The sequence below is a fragment of the Schistocerca cancellata genome, chromosome 6, assembly GCF_023864275.1.
Source record: "Schistocerca cancellata isolate TAMUIC-IGC-003103 chromosome 6, iqSchCanc2.1, whole genome shotgun sequence".
Classification (NCBI taxonomy): domain Eukaryota; kingdom Metazoa; phylum Arthropoda; class Insecta; order Orthoptera; family Acrididae; genus Schistocerca; species Schistocerca cancellata.
Window position 1 is genome coordinate 493751626 of NC_064631.1, and position 16784 is coordinate 493768409.

Consider the following 16784-nt stretch of genomic DNA (forward strand, 5'->3'; position numbering starts at 1 on the left):
GGAGAGAGTTTGTGCTTATCTTCTCGCCCAAGAGCACTTTTGTTTGGAAATATAAAAAATCCGACACAGTAGGAGATTGTATAATATCTCTGCTTGAGTTATACTGGTCAGATCTCGCAATATCTGTTATCAATGGCTGGCGAGATTCCTACGTACCTCAAGGGTAATGACATCACACCAGGCGATGGAAGAGTACACTTCATGTTAGGGGTTTGTAGAGGGGTGACAAGTGCTAAGGTGCAGTAGAGTAGTGACAGAGGCTGCTGGTCGATTGATGAGGAGAACCATGCAGTGGCACAGCAGCATGTCTCCATTTGAGTACTCAGAACACAGAAAGACCTCATCTCAGTCTCCGGCCGCCGTCTCCACTGCCTTTCGTGTTACAAGACGAGGTTTACAAGATAATCATTGTGATTGCTCATTCGGTGTGAACGCGATATTAATTCATGTCCTTCAAGGGTCAGTTACTCTATTTTAATTCTTTGTGGGTACTTAGTTTCCTTTAAGTATAATCTTTGGCGATCTCATTCCTTTTCGAAACTATTTTTTCGTGTCCTTCCTGTAATTTACTAACTACACTTACAGTCACTGGACGTATTCGTATACTAAACTCAGCATTTATCATGTTCAACAATTGTGTTCGGTCGTGGTTTACTTTCCGAGATTAAACCTAATCTTTACAACGGCCACTTGTTTCTGTCATAGATAAAATGTCTCTCAAAAACATGCCTTAGTGTGTGGTGTGGTACGATAATTGTGATGGCTGATTGGGCCACCACTAGTATTTATCACTCATTAACACTACTGTTCCTCAAATTTTCGTGACCTTACGGGGTGCAATCCTTCTCTATAGATCAGCAGGAACAGACTACAACATACCCCACTTAAGATTCGGACGATCCCGAGTCAGTATTCCGAAAATATGACAATTTTTGGTACTTACACATTCGCCTTATGAGTCCCCTAATAAGATTCTGCTGAGTCCTGTGCAGGATTAAAGTCCAAAAGCTGACGATCCTCAGATTTTCGTAGTCAAATTTTCTTTCACCTAAGTTTACCTCACTGAAATTTTAAGTAGAAATATAAGAACGATGAATGAACGACAATTATTTAAAACTAGTTGTCAGTAGCAAGAGCTTATCCTAGTTTTACTTCTTTCTAGGTAAGTTTGGTGAGCAAAAGTCAGTCGTTATCCTGAGTTTTCATCGTTCTGAATTTGGGTGAAGCATTTTATGGGTTTGTGTTTGGTCAGCATTTAACTGCGTTTAGTGAGATATGGTGCTGGAATTTGATTGTCAGTGGTAAATATTCAACGGTATTTTTTTTCCTGAGAGTTTTTTATTTGTAGGTATTGTTTTGTGTATGAGGAATCAGCTAAATGTATTTTGGTTTCTAAGAGTATTTTTATTTGTAGATATTATTTTGTGTGTAACGAATTAGTGATATGTATGAAATATTCTATGACATTAAATGTCGAGTAGTGGTTCATGATGTAGAGAGCCATAACTATGTCGCGATATCCACGAGTTCAAGTGGGGACAGTGCAGAAAACCTTACTGCTTAATATGCGTCAGTTCAGATGAAACACACTTGAGATAGATAGTTTACGTCCAACTAGAGGCACTCATCGCAGCTTTACTGGTCATAGAACACCGTGTATATAATTGTGCACGAATTCTCTGAAACGGGCAAAGTTTATGTACGCTCCACCGTTGAATGCTAAGGATGTACTCGGCTGTGTATGACGAAGAGAAAGTAGCGATGAACTCGTCGGTTATTTTGGGACATCGACATGACACGTATTATGTTAACGAATTAAATATGTAGATGGGTATCTTGAGCAATTACTAGTAGAGTGTATACAAGATGGCGAAATCAGTTTTAGAATGAGGTCCTGTTGTGAAATATTTTCCGCTTAATGCATTTTTGGTTTGGTTTGGGATCCTATGCGTGCTTTGTGACACTAGTATCTCTGGTTATGGAGTATTCGTCTTCACTCATCCGCTATACCAAAATTGCATAAGCACGATGCACAGTGTGACATGTGAAGAAAGGACGAATATGTTTCATAGTAGGGTACAGTAGCCAGGAACTAAACACGCCATACGGAGGGTAACGAATGAAAAGAGACGCAGTTAACACTGCATAGTGAAACTTGTGTAGGAAATACGTCATTGGTGTGTGTGCTGTGTTTGTGGGTTAGAGGCATTCAGCTTGAAGGGTATCATCGCCCACACGAAGATCAATTGAAACGAATGTGGTTAAAACAAAGAAAATGCGAAGGAGCAATTGTAACGCAAACTGAGGTGTAATCGCAGTCGCTCTCTGCCAGTCTCACCCATGAGCACCCGCTCAAACACACGAGTCCAGTTGTAAAACAACGAGATAAATGGGGAGACGAGTGAAAACTGTCGATTAAAAGGGAATGCACAAGTGGCCCATCGGGACCTTCCGACCGCCGTATCATCCTCAGACGAGCATGTGGATGAGAGGGGCGTGTGGTCAACACACCGCTCTTCCGGTCGTTATGATGGTTGTCTTTGACCGTAGCCGCTACTATTCGGTCGAGTAGCTCCTCAATTAGCATCACGAGGCTGAGTGCGCCCCGATAAATGGCAACATCGGAAAGGGAATACGGTTTGGAGAAAAAAAACTAAAAGACATTCACGTCACTATGAAGCTGGCTGATCAGTTACAAAAAACGTGAGTGTACCAGCTGCACTGATAAACACATTATAAACAGCACCCCAATTTTTCAGGAAACAAGTCGGACAATTAATAGAATTTTAAAAGTTTTGTTCGATTGTCACCTAAAACACGAGACAAATTTGTCAGAAAATGGGCTGCTGCCATTGGGACGAATGATAAAACACAGTATAGTAAAATGTGGCGGCTTATGATCTGTACCCAACAAGCACTAAGCATTGCAGAATCCCTTGTTGCAACAAGAAGCTGTGCATGAAAGGGCTGTAACCAGGGCAATGACGTGTAAGCAACATGTCATGTTGCATGTATGGCTGGAAATAGGTACACTGTGGCCACGTTATGCGCTTAACTAGACACATTTTACTACGAGGTTTTCAAAAAGTCTCTCCGCAGTGCCGTATGGTTTTTCGCCTGCCCGGAATACTTCCTTTCAAGTGGATTTTCCCAACATTCCACTGCTTTGTTTATCTCAGCCAGCGTCAGTAGTATCGTTGGCTTGTGTCGCTACGTGTTGACGTGAACGTTTAAGTTTAGTTCCTCTGTTCGTTTGTTTCGTTTTTGTCACTGTTAAAATGCTAAACATTGAAGAACGTGGGTTTTTAGTCGAACAAGTGTTCAAAGCTGGCGGTAAATACACAGTTTCATTTCGTCAAGCATTTAATTCAGTCTTCCAGGAGACAACACTCCCACATCACGGTTCTGTGCGAGATTTGATTAACAAATTTCGAAGTTCGGGTTCAGTGACAGGTGCACCGAGAAATGGTCGTCCTAGCGTTTTGTCTCAAGATAAACTACTCGATATTTCCGATAAAACGTCCATGAATCCAAACATGTCAGTAAGAAAACTCGCCCAGGAAATCGATGTTAGTCCCGCAACGGCCCACACAGCTTTAAGGAATAAATTAGAACGGTTCCCACACAAAGTGACAGTCTTGCAAGATCTGAAAAATACTGATCATGGCAGGAGACTGCATTATTGTCAATGGTTTAAAAAGTACATTCAACAAAATGGAAGGGATATTCTTAATGAAACGTTTTTCACTGATGAGGCGTGATTTCATTTATCCGGGTACTCGCAAAATTCTCGTATGTGGAATACTGAAAATCCATTGTATAATCATGAGGAACCACTTCTTACTGAGTAAATAGGATTTGGATTGCAATTTTAGACGTCGGATAGTGGGTCCCATATTTTTCAACGAAGCAATAAAAGCACAACGATACTGCAGTGATATTATGTACCCATTCTTACGAGAACTAGTGTTAAGTGAAATATTCAACGGCCATTTTCAAAAAGACGGAGCAACTGCGTATACAACTCGAATTTCAATGTCACCTCTTGCTGACGATTTTGGTGCTGGCTTAATTTCACAGGGACTTTGGCGTCCACGATCGCCTGACCTAACACCACCTGACTTTTTCTTCTGGGGTGCACCGAAAGCTAGTACCTATAAAAACTATCCAAAATTCATCGGTGAATGCTGAACTACAATATCCACTTTCACTGCTTCTGTTACAGAAGAAATGTTACAGCTTGTGTTTGTAAACATGATAAGACGAATTTAATTGTGTATTGAACAACAGGGGGGACACTTTCAACATTAAATGTGAAAATCTGTAAGTAAAAATGAATATTCAATAAATTAACAACTTGTATTTCACTGAGTTTCATTTCGGTATATTCACTGCGGCATACGGCACGCGCGGCTAACAATCACACGGCACTGCGGAGAGGGTTTTAGAACATCCCGTACATATTACTTTCATTCATTCTTCTTCCCATTGACGCACGAGTCTGTACCTCAATAGCGCGGCGATACAAAGCAGTGCGATGACACAGTGAACTAGCTGAGGATCGTGACATTCCTTCTCGGCTGGTACATCCGTCCTTTCTTTCCCACCAACACGTTTGTTTCCCTGCAGACAATAGAAATACACCTCCTTCCCCATCCTGTGTAGTCAGAGGAGGTCGTCCTGGGTGTTGTCTGGTACGTACAAGCAATATGCAGTGAAGGACGCTCAGGGAATTTAGCACTCATATGTATGTCTCATCTGCCCCAGTGCCTGAAAGGTCCTATTTAGTTCTGTCTTGAAGGCAATAAAGTCTTGAAGAAGTCGTATTTTCAGGATACGATCAGAGAAATCAACAGAGCAACCAAAGGGTTCCACTGTCTGGCTCTGTCCGCAGATACGGCTACAGAGTTGTGGTAATCAATCAGAATGTCATAGAACAAAGTATTAAAAACATATGCAGGAGTGCAATCTCTACTGTTCTGCACTAAGTATAAAATCAATTCAGGCCTCGGTAGTAACCAGAGAGGCAAGCGATTAAAATTCCAAGTTTGGGGTTGTACTTGCTCCACACCAAGTGAGTCCAACATACGCTGTGTGCAGATCCGTAACAGTCTTATTGCTTGTGGACATTTGGAGTACCGAGCGGGGTGGCGCAGTGGTTCGACACTGGACTCACATTCGGGAGGACGCCGGTTCAATCCCGCGTCCGGCCATCCTGATTTAGGTTTTCCGTGATTTCCCTAAATCGCTCCAGGCAAATGCCGGGATGGTTCCTCTGAAACGGCACGGCCGACTTCCTTCCCAATCCTTCCCTAATCCGTTGAGACCGATGACCACGCTGTCTGGTCTCCTTCCCCAAACCAAACAACCAACAACAACATTTGGAGAAAACGCGTTCTAGGTTTGGACGAGCAACAAGACCGGATGACGAGTGGTGGTTCCCTCGTCTCAGCACAGGGACAGGGTGTGGGGCAGATAGTACAAGCACCGGTGGTCAACCTAATCCTCTCATGGTGTACAGCATCAATACTCATCTGATAACAGGACCACGCTGGTCCTTATGCTGCGCACCGACAGTCAACCGCTATCGCACGATATCCCTATAAAACTGCCGCAGACGTGCCCTGTCTGCTCCCCAAGATGTGCGGCAAAGACTCTTTAAGATATTCAGTACATTCTGGGTTTGTGGCTTTCAGATCTGTCAGGTGTGGTAAACACGTAAATTTGGAGTAAAAAATGAGACCCTGAACCCTTAGCCTTTGAAATGTAGAATGATGTCTCTCTTGTGCAAGTAAGTTAAATTAAAAATACGACCAGAACGACTAAAAGAGCACACATACACAGTTATCTGCAGAGAATTGAAAACCTATCTTTGCAGCCCACATCTCTAACCTCTGCGCTCTAAGTTGCAACAAAACCGAAATCATCCACAAATAAGCCGCATTGTGCAGGATTCATTACCATAGACGTGATAGTGTTTGTGGCTATAGAAAAGGGGGGAACACTTAAAGCGTTGGTGTGAAGGACACTGTTGTCCCACTGAAAATGATCCAACTGTGTATCAGCAACTCTAGACCTAAAAAACAGCTTAAACTGGAAGGACCTTATGAAGATAGGGAGGTGGCAACGAAAACCTCATTGATGAAGTAGCATGAGAATATTGTGTCTCCAAGTGCGGTCGTACACCTTACTGATGTCAAAAACAATACCAAGACAATGATGTTTACCTATGAAAGCCTGCTGAATATCAACCTCTGTCAGGGTCAGGTTGTCGACAGCGGACCTAAATCTCCGGAATCTACAATGACAGTGGCTAAGGGGTAACCATTCGCTTCAGATCTTTTCCTTAAAGGCGACTCTTCGGTAACTACTGGGATATGTGCTGTGCTTTGTGCCGGCAGTTGTGGCCGAGCGGTTCTAGGCGCATCAGCCAGAATCCGCGCAGCTGCTATGGTCGCAGGTTCGAATCCTGTCTCATAGTGCTTAAAGCCACTTTTGCAGTGCTTTCCGTCTTTGAGAAGAAGTATCAAAATTGCTCCTCTCCACAAACGGGGAAATTGGCCTGTGCCATACGGAACTGAAATAGTTGATAAGGATATTTTATGACACTGTTGGTAGATTTCGGAACTTTTAGTACTGGATTTGGTAGTGACTGGCCGCAGTACCACGAGCCCCAGACTTTACTTATTCCAGATCATACTGGAGAAAGTGCAGTTATAAGATCGTAATTGTTGGTCTGAAGTCCAACTTGCCCTCTATACAGTTGTGTAGTAATGTTAGACTGTCTAATCCTGGCTGGTATTGGCAGTTGTCTTTGCAAAATGCTCTGCCGTCATCTGAGCAATATCTCTGGGCGTTGTTTGGAGACACCCCCCCACCTTACCCTTCAGAATTGCTGCTATTGGGAAACGACTGTGTTTACCGGGAATCCTCCTTATGACTTCCCACAGTTTCGTAGAACAAGTGCAAGGGCTGTTGAAGACCAGGAGACATGGACTGTGTTTACCGGGAATCCTCCTTATGACTTCCCACAGTTTCGTAGAACAAGTGCAAGGGCTGTTGAAGACCAGGAGACATGGCCCTCTCATTTCGAAAGGCTGGGATGTAGTGTGCCCTTGGACGGCATTTAAACCATCAAATACTCACATGGCTGAATCGGAGTACTGAGTGGCACTCATAAATCCACCAAGGTAGTCGTTGCGTCCTAAGATGACCTGAGGACTTTGGGTGGATAAGTCTTTGTCATGATGGATCACTTGTTCTGACGTGCTCCACACTTTTCTGGATGATGTCGTGACGTTCAAATAAAGCCAACAACGTCCAGTTAGACCTGCTGGCATCCATTTCAGTTGCTTCTGTTCATGTAATGCTCTATCCAGTAGGTGGTTCCACATTGGGAAATTGTGATTGGAATGAAGGCCATCAGTTTCTTCCAGTTGAACGAGTCAGCAAGGGCTGGAGAGCCGAAAGAGAAGCCAATGGCTAAGGATGACCCAGTAGTAACTGCAGAATGTGGGACCACCTGTGAAGAGGATGCGTAGCTGTTGGGATATCATAAAGGTCTCCAAGACTCGTCCATGGTGTAAGTGTATTTAGAGCCCTATAGAACATCATGGACAGTCAAAAATCACGCAGTAGGGGAAATATGTGGGGGAGATTTTGCATGATGTATGTGAGAGTCTCTACTGCATCCTGCGGAGGTAAGTACAGCGAGAGATATTGATCCTTTGACTCACATCAACTGCTTACGCTTATGCCTAGTAGGTCAGAAACAAAGGATTGAGCAGAGGAGTGGTTTGTGTTATTGACAAACGCAATAACATCTCTCTTGGCCGCTTGCCCACTTGGGTGATCCTTGCAATGAAGGGTACAGTCCCATAGTACAGGGGCGTCTGTTACTTTAAAATGTATTTCCTCCAAACAGAAGCACAGGGGGCGTTTCTGTGCTAGGACTTCCATTTCTTCCACATGTGTTCTGAATCCATAAATGTTCCACTTCAGTATGTGTCCCATTTAACATAGGGTTGCATTTCACTGGCTATTTCTCTCAGGAAAGTGAGCATGTTGCGGGTAAAGGCTCAATGTTTGGGTGAGATGTGTGATCCATGCCGACATAAGGGTCTACCGGATCTGAAGATGAACCGTGAGAGTTGTCAGATAGAGCGACGTTGACATTATCAGACTGCTTACTTTCAACTGCTTAACTCCCATCTCATTCAGTGGCTAATTCGTTGATTTTTGAAGCAGGGTGTGCTTTGGAGCCACAATCAAGGGTGTGGTAGTGGCAGCACTGGGTGGTGCACCAGATACAACTATAGGAGAGTCATAGAGCTCTGCAACAGTGGCAACCACAGACTTTTCTATTGTTCTGGGGCATGTATGAGCTTCAAAATTAGTGCTGCAGCAGAACTGCACTGACAAATGCAGGCACTAGCAAACTCCATTTGTGTTACAGCATCGGTTTTCTGGACTGTACAAAAGAAAAGGAGGCAGCAAGCGAGTGTGGCAGCATTGCCTTATAGATCCTTTTAGCTTGAAGATACAGGACGCGCTTTGTCGCTTATATTCCCTGTTTCTTCCTTTCTTCAAGGAGGACAATGCCATACGTACTCAACACAGGGTGATCCGCAGAGGAGTTAACACATTTCAGATCAGATGAAAGACCAACTTCATTGTTTGTTTTTCTTATTTGGCCAACACTGCCGTCTCTGCGTAAAGGTTAGTGTTCACTAAGTGAGATTTTCGCATGATGTAGGTACGGCGATGTTTGTCTAAGTCTGGTTGAGATTAACGATTAACATGCACTCATCTGGAGACAGATTGGGTAGAACACTGAACGAAGGATAGGTAAAGGGCAGAGGAAAAAAGAGTGCGAAGGCATGAGTCAAGGTAAAAGCACCTCCGCGAAAGTTGGGTCGGGTAGTAAGAGCAGTAGCTGTTATCCTGTTACCTACGACAGGTCATGCAAGGGCTGATTTATCTAATAGCGGGTATCACTCAAGCGGATACCATGCCAAGGGCATCTATTCGTATGGAAGGTCAGTCCTATTCTGTGCGGTAGCACGGTGAGGTGCTGTTTGGGCTGTGAGAACTGATGCCCATGAGCGTCCTTATCGCCATAGCAGCCAGTCATCGGAGCAGAGCTGCTCGGAGCCGATGTGTTTCGGTGTTTTTGCGGCGGCACTCGTGTTTTTCTTCTGTGCTCGGCTGTGATGCTGTTTCTTCGCTTCCTGCTCCTTGGGGGAGCGGTGGCAGATGTCGCCTCGTCTTCTTTAGTGTCCGAACGGAAGTCGTGTGCCAACCACAAGCGCAATTGCCGCAGCTGTCTGTACGCTTCTGTCTCCACAACGAAGACGGCCTTAATAGCTGCCTGGTGGCTTTGCTAACCGCGCCACCTTCTGCACTTGCTGCGACTGATGTTCTGCCACCGGCAGCCGACCACCGCGCCACTCTTACGGTGCCGCCGTTGCTTCTTCTTCGTTTATGTCTCGTCTAGAATGCAGCCGTCCTCGCAAAGGCAGCTGGTTGCATGTGGCCCGCAGCAGCGAACACAAGTTGGCCCCTTGTTTCCAAGTCTGTCACAGCCTCGGTTGTCATGCGCGTAGGCGCACTTGACACACCGCGGTGAGTTGCAGCAGCGTTTGGCCACGTGCCTCCCAGGCTTGGCGCCTAGAACAGAGCACTGGGCTCAGGATCCATGCCGCTGGGAGACTGTCGGCGATTACAGGAACGCCTAAAATGCGCTTGAGTTGTGTTATAACACATGTTCGGATGCTGTGGAAAAATCGGAGAAAGCTGATAATATCTGGCATTCCTCATCACATTCAGTATTTCTATTTTCGCGTTATGTTTCTGTTCTTCGTTTAACTTCGCCAGCATGGGTACAAGCATTAATGCAAAATTCTTATCCTCATTAACTTCTTCTTTTTGTCTGTCTTTTAATATATTTAATAGAGATTCCTCGTAGGATGTAACCTTCTTGCCTTCTCTTTTCGAAGGATGTCGTACTTCTGTGCCCTGTGCAGCATCGTTGTTGTTTTGTGAAGACAAACTGAGGGGAGAACCTACTTCCTTGTTTCCTGTGCTACTGGGCATAATTTCAATGTTGCTGGTGGTTGGTCTGTCTTCCATTTGAAGAAGCAGAAATAACATTGTATCGAAGTATAGATATTTCCTCTGTTCTCTTGCAGCCTCGCCAGACGAAGATTTTTTCTTTGATGCCAGTTCTCTCGCGAAGCAGTCCTTCAGATTTTTCCTCTTCCTTTGAATTTCTTTATCTGTCATAAATGAAATTATCACTGTATATAATTTATTGTAAGTATTTACCTTAATACTTCTATGAATAAATATTAATGCTGTTACTGAATATTATTTCTTCCAGATACCTTGCAACGGGAAATAGCTTTCGCTCATTACACTACGAATATCTACTGGGAGCCACAACAATCAGACAAATTGTGAAGCATGCATGCGAGCAGTTGTGTCAGGGTCTACAGCCTATTCATATGGCAGAAAAAACTGAAGATGATTGGAAGATTATTGCCAAACAGTTTTTAGAGAGAACTGACTTTCCAAATTGTATTGGTGCTGTGGACGGGAAACATGTGAGACTGAAGAAGCATGCTGACAGTGCCGCAGAGTTTTATAATTACAAGAATTATTTTTCGACAATACTTTTGGCCGTAGTGGACGCTGACTATTGATTCACTGTGATAGACGTGTGCTCGTAGGGAGCCAATGGGGATTCTAATGTATTCAAGAAATCCAACTTCTGAGAAATCGCATCGCTAGTGCGCGCGGGCCCATGTCACTGCTTGTGAATCATTCCACACCTGCAACAATCGCGTCGTGGGTGAAATAGGGCCGGTTGCGTCTTTTACAGGGTGTTTCAAAAATGACCGGTATATTTGAAACGGCAATAAAAACTAAAGGAGCAGCGATAGAAATACACCGTTTGTTGCAATATGCTTGGGACAACAGTACATTTTCAGGCGGACAAACTTTCGAAAATACAGTAGTTACAATTTTCAACAACAGATGGCGCTGCAAGTGATGTGAACGATATAGAAGACAACGCAGTCTGTGGGTGCGCCATTCTGTACGTCGTCTTTCTGCTGTAAGCGTGTGCTGTTCACAACGTGCAAGTGTGCTGTAGACAACATGGTTTATTCCTTAGAACAGAGGCTTTTTCTGGTGTTGGAATTCCACCGCCTAGAACACAGTGTTGTTGCAACAAGACGAAGTTTTCAACGGAGGTTTAATGTAACCAAAGGACCGAAAAGCGATACAAGAAAGGATCTGTTTGAAAAATTTCAACGGACTGGGAACGTGACGGATGAACGTGCTGGAATGGTAGGGCGACCGTGTACGGCAACCACAGAGGGCAATGCGCAGCTAGTGCAGCAGGTGATCCAACAGCGGCCTCGGGTTTCCGTTCGCCGTGTTGCAGCTGCGGTCCTAATGACGCCAACGTCCACGTATCGTCTCATGCGCCAGAGTTTACACCTCCATCCATACAAAATTAAAACGCGGCAACCCCTCAGCGCCGCTACCATTGCTGCACGAGAGACATTCGCTAACGATATAGTGCACAGGATTGGTGACGGCGATATGCATGTGGGCAGCATTTGGTTTACTGACGAAGCTTATTTTTACCTGGACGGCTTCGTCAATAAACAGAACTGGCGCATATGGGGAACCGATAAGCCCCATGTTGCAGTCCCATCGTCCCTGCATCCTCAAAAAGTACTGGTCTGGGCCGCCATTTCTTCCAAAGGAATCATTGGCCCATTTTTCAGATCCGAAACGATTACTGCATCACGCTATCTGGACATTCTTCGTGAATTTGTGGCGGTACAAACTGCCTTAAACGACACTGCTAACACCTCGTGGTTTATGCAAGATGGTGCCCGGCCACATCGCACGGCCGACGTCTTTAATTTCCTGAATGAATATTTCGATGATCGTGTGATTGTTTTGGGCTATCCGAAACATACAGGAGGCGGCGTGGATTGGCCTCCCTATTTGCCAGCCATGAACCCCTGTGACTTCTTTCTGTGGGGACACTTGAAAGACCAGGTGTACCGCCAGAATCCAGAAACAATTGAACAGCTGAAGCAGTACATCTCATCTGCATGTGAAGCCATTCCGCCAGACACGTTGTCAAAGGTTTCGGGTAATTTCATTCAGAGACTACGCCATATTGTTGCTATGCATGGTGGATATGTGGAAAATATCGTACTATAGAGTTTCCCAGACCGCAGCGCCATCTGTTGTTGAAAATTGTAACAACTGTAATTTCGGAAGTTTGTCTGCCTGAAAATGTACTGTTGTCCCAAGCATATTGCAACAAACGGTGTATTTCTATCGCTGCTCGTTTAGTTTTTATTGCCGTTTCAAATATACCGGTCATTTTTGAAACACCCTGTAAATCGCCGTTACTTTTTTGTCGCACGTGCGCGCGCTCCTATTCGAGCCACTATGTTTCATTCTTGCGACAAATGAATCGCGCGACGGAAAATCGCCTAGCCTAAGAGCTTCGTCAGGCTGAAGATGTCGCCGCCATCCGATGGAGTTTGTTTAACGGCGATGTATGGCGGCGCCAAGTCTTATTCATCCTGCTGTACAAATTTGCAGTTGCACCCCGGAATCTGGCACGTAGCAAACCCTCTTGGACCGTCTTCTCGTCGCAAATCCAAGACAGCCCCTGATGAGAGCACGATTGTCTTCTTCGTGGTAGGTGGATCGACGACGTTTGCGGCCATGGTTCTCTTCAGTGCGTGGATGTTTGCTGCGCTCGCTTGCTGCAGCCAGACGACGTTGCTTGAGTCCATGGACTCTATGCAAACTTCCTATCTGTAGGAGTGGGCTATAACGTCTTAAAAGCACTGTTCACGACCCTGTACTGCACTGAACGAGCAGAGGCTGGGGGTGGGGTTGGGGGGGTTGGAGGAGGGATGGGGCAGGTGCATCAGGATCTTCGCGCTTCCTTTCCGAATTCCTTGTGGGTTGCGCTGTTGGAAGCTTTTTCTCACCGTCTACTTTCCTCTTCTGGCCGTCTCTGTCCATTCTGTAGCGCGACAACACGTCAATTTTGCTGTGTCGGTATTACGAATCACGTCAATTGGCTCCGCGTCACGCCACAGCTCTAGCACAGTGTCGCAGCTCTTCTTCCAGCCAAGTTCAAGTAGCGCGCAGCACCGGTGACGCGCACGGCTCTGCTGATCGAGCGCAACTCTTACTTCCTCGTGCGCTGCCTTACCGCAATGGACACAAGTGTCTTCTCTCTTATAACCAAGAGGGACAGGCATTGAAAACAGTGCATTGGGTTGGGAAAATTAAACCGCACACTCAGATGAGGAAAAGCTGCCTTGACATTCTCTGGAAGCATAGTTCTGTAGAATAAAGAAAGGAGTATGATTGGATCAGATTGTCATCTACTCCTTACTTGCCGTTTTTCAAGTCAGCAGTGTCTTCGTTGGCCCAGTCAGCTTTTAGTTCTTCTTTGGGAATATGGACTAGATCTCTATATGAACACAACATCTTTGCTCATTCTGAGGGATATGTACTTAGATGTGTCGAAACCTAGGTCAATGCCCAGACGGTTATTTTCAACCGGTTGGCTGTTTGCTGAGAAACAGCCATGTTCAAAGCTCTAAACTTGGCTTTAGTTAAAATTTTTCAGCAGTTCGGTCTCATTTCCATACTCCCTGAGACACTGAGCTCTCTGCAGGTTCCTCACTTGCTGTTAACTTGACATTTACACCTAAACGGCCCCATTTCACACATGCATGACAGATTTTAAAACTCCAGGAACGCCGCCTAAACCTTTTCGGATGTAGATTGCTAAAACTGCCCTCTTTCCGTTTAACCATTAGAGACACTTTCTATAGATCAGCATGCGTTCTATGCTCATAAACTGAAAGACTTTGTCTAATACCTTACTTTGGGGAAGGGCTACACGAGTCCTTCTGCTTGATTAGCAGTTCGTAACTGCCAGGGACTTGTCATTCCGCTGGGTGGAGGATGAGAAAATTTCGTGCTGGAAAGCACTCTCTGAAGCATGCCCAGACTTTACAGAGACAACGGACTGGAGTCACTTACCATTTCTCAACTAAGGAACCCCTTGGTCACCAATCCCGTACTCAGCAAACGAATGCTGATCTCTGATGGTGGAAATATGTCCTCAGGGTATGCGACGAGACTAATTTTCCACAGGCAGCCGACAACTGTGTGAAGAAGTTATATTTCTAGCAGGGAACGGTAGACTTAACAACAATGATCAAGTGATCGACACGGGAACAGCGTTTAACACTTATACCGATTAGAAGAAGTTTTATATTGTGTAACTGCGTACCTGTAAGTATGAAGTGTTTATTCTTATATAGTTAAGGTCAGTGGTCTGTGAAAGGAAATTTAATGTCCTGTAATGTATAAATAGAGAAAGCTAAATAATATTTAAAATAATGAAACTTTATAATATGTGTATATTTATAAAGAAAACAAAAATTCTGGTTCAAGATTATGGTACTTCTATTGCAAAATGTAAGAAAAAGTAGTGAAATCGCTCCGCAACGGAAGTGACACGGCTAGATGTAAAAGGTGGTTTTGCTGGTCGAACTGGGTGGCTCCTTGGTGCAAACGGCATCCAGTCATTAGCTAGCCGTTCCACGGTACGCATCGACGGGGCCAAGGGAGGCAATTGGAAGCCGCTTTGCATGAAATTATGCCTCAGATGTGGATTTGGTTGTTGCTTGGTATTCTCGGCAATAAGGAACAGCTCTAATACGTTAAAATCCGTCACCCAGAAGAAATCTTATAGAGCATTCAAACAGCAAGAGCCGTGAGTACAGTTAGCCGCCATGACCCTTGCCACCACACCTTCGCCACTATTCAACTATCTTTTTTCATACAGATATGTATCAGAGCTGGGATCAGTTAGTTTGCGTGAGTGATTTTAATAATAATCCAAATGTTAAAAATCTGTGTTTGGAACCATATCTTCTATGCTGATCATGAAGCTACACAGGTATCTCTCCTAAGTATTTATATAACGTAGTATTCTGTTTCTAATTAACTAGTGATTTATTTATGTTTGTCAAATGTGCAAGGATTAGTAAAAGTTGAAGTTAAGACAACAAAAGTTAAGTAAGAATTTTGCTAAAGTACTATCAGTTTATTGCAAAGAGTCGTTTTGCAAAAGCACAGTGACAGATTGTGTAAATTTTGCTGTCTAACTACCTGCTTCACAGGTAATGGCCGGCCGCTGTGAACGAGCGGTTCTAGGCGCTTCAGTCCGGAATCGCGCTGCTGCTTTGGTCACAGGTTCGAACCCTGCCTCAGGAATGGATGTGTGTAATGTCCTTAGGGTAGTTAGGTTTAAGTAGTTATAAGTGTAGCGGATTGATGACCTCAGATGTTAAGTCTCATAGTGCTTGCAGTGATGAAAAAGGCGAATAAGTTAAACTTGTTTTAAACATAATGTAGTCTTGAGTTCTATATCAGATCATCTTTCTTGGAGTTAATTGTGTTCAGCGTTGAATAATTTGCTTGAAAAGAAAAATATAAACTTTCCCAAGTGAAGTTAAGAAGTGAATTTGTTTGAATTAGTCTTTGCTACTGAAACAATCACAGAGATAGACTAGTAATATTATACCAGTTTATTTGTCCCCTTCACATTCTCCTCAAATTAGAAAGATATTCGGAATATTATTACTACTAAGGAAATCTGATATATCTCTAACATGGGACTATAAACAATGTAATTGTTATATTATTTGTTTTTTTGTTAGTGGTTGTTACATATCAGTTAAGTCAACAACCCACACACTCTATGTCCAAATTTAATTCTGCTCTTCTTGCAGTACGTTTCAGTACTAATGCATGTAATGACCTTGAGTGTAGTCGTTATTAGTATGAGTTTGGTAAATTTTTTGTTTCTATGGTTATTGGTTTGCACATTATCGATAAGTGCTGCTACCCACAGCTCAGAGTGCCCTATGTCTGTTTGTATCCTGTGCGCGATTCAAAAGGGAAATGTTAATGAAAGTAACTCCAATAACTAATATTCAGCTCTCTTAAACATATATTTCCAAATTAATGTGCCTAACTGGACTGGTGAATTTTCATTCTTTTTTTTCATTTCTATATGAATTTTATTACTTTCATGAATCCCCAATGTTAAAGAATCTTTAGTTTTTCTGTTAACTGCACCATATTCAAAATTACAGTCTGACACCTTCATTCTTTAGACACACACATGGTCAAAATTCCCAAAATCTCTCAGAGGGTGATACTTTGTATCACAGCAGGCTAGTGTTCTATGTGGCTTTACCCATGACAGGAGTTATGGTTAGGTCGTTAGGGAAGAGTGACGCATAAGAGGCTAGAATTATACGTGGATCGGCATGACAGGACATTCATCGGTTTTACTCTCTTAAATACAGTTCATAACGTAAAAGTGGGTGTAAAATAGTTGTAAGACGAGTACTGAATGTTCAGCAGCGCGAACGAGCACTAGATCTGGCAAGAAAGTTAATACAAAATTTCACAGGTCTTTAAAGGTAAAATAAAATGTAGTTCCATAATTAAAATGGATACAAAGACGACAGTATGTCAGAACGAGCGAGACGACGAGGTACCTAGTGTTCTAGGTGGCAGCAGTTCACTACACGAGAACACAGATGACGCCACAGGATGGCAACAGGCTTACGTCAACGAACAAAATCAGATGATGAGCTGGTCATATAGAAAACAATGTAGGAAGGACGATGTGACTAAACACA